Below are 686 nucleotides of genomic sequence, written 5' to 3' on the forward strand. Positions count from 1 at the left end.
AGTCTACGATTTAGCAAGACTTTCATTTCTTGCTAATTATTACGACATTCGGTCTTCTTGGTTAAATGGGTTTATCCGTTTGTATGTCCATGTCCCATATGATTTTGTTATTCTCGCTTTCAATTACTTTTTCTGGCTTATGCTTGTACCATTTGTCTGCGAGTTCGAGATAAAGTTTTTGCACGATTCCTTGTATACTGCTCTTCCTACTTGGCTGTGACTGGTCTTGTATTCCTTTGGGCTAGTTTGCTTCATTCACGTTATTATTATTATTATTATTATTATTATTATTATTATTATTATTATTATTATTATTATTATTATTGTTATTGTTGTTATTGTTGTTATTATTATTTTATTATTATTTTTATTATTATGTTATTATTTATTATTATTGGTATAATTATTATTATTTATTGGTATTGATGTTATTATATAATTATTATTGTTGTTATTATTATTTATTGTTATTGTAATTATCATTATTTTTCTTATTACCATTATCATTATGATAATCATTGCTATTATTGTTATTGTTATCGTTATTTTTATTATATTGTTATTATTATTATAATTATTGTTTTTATTATTAATATCATTATTGTTGTTATTATCGTAAACGAAAAGATCCCACCATAATCCATTCTCCCACTTCCGCCATAGCAGCGAAACTCGAAAGACAAGTG

The sequence above is a fragment of the Euprymna scolopes genome, chromosome 4, assembly GCF_053919585.1.
Source record: "Euprymna scolopes isolate OS-2025 chromosome 4, ASM5391958v1, whole genome shotgun sequence".
Lineage (NCBI taxonomy): Eukaryota > Metazoa > Mollusca > Cephalopoda > Sepiida > Sepiolidae > Euprymna > Euprymna scolopes.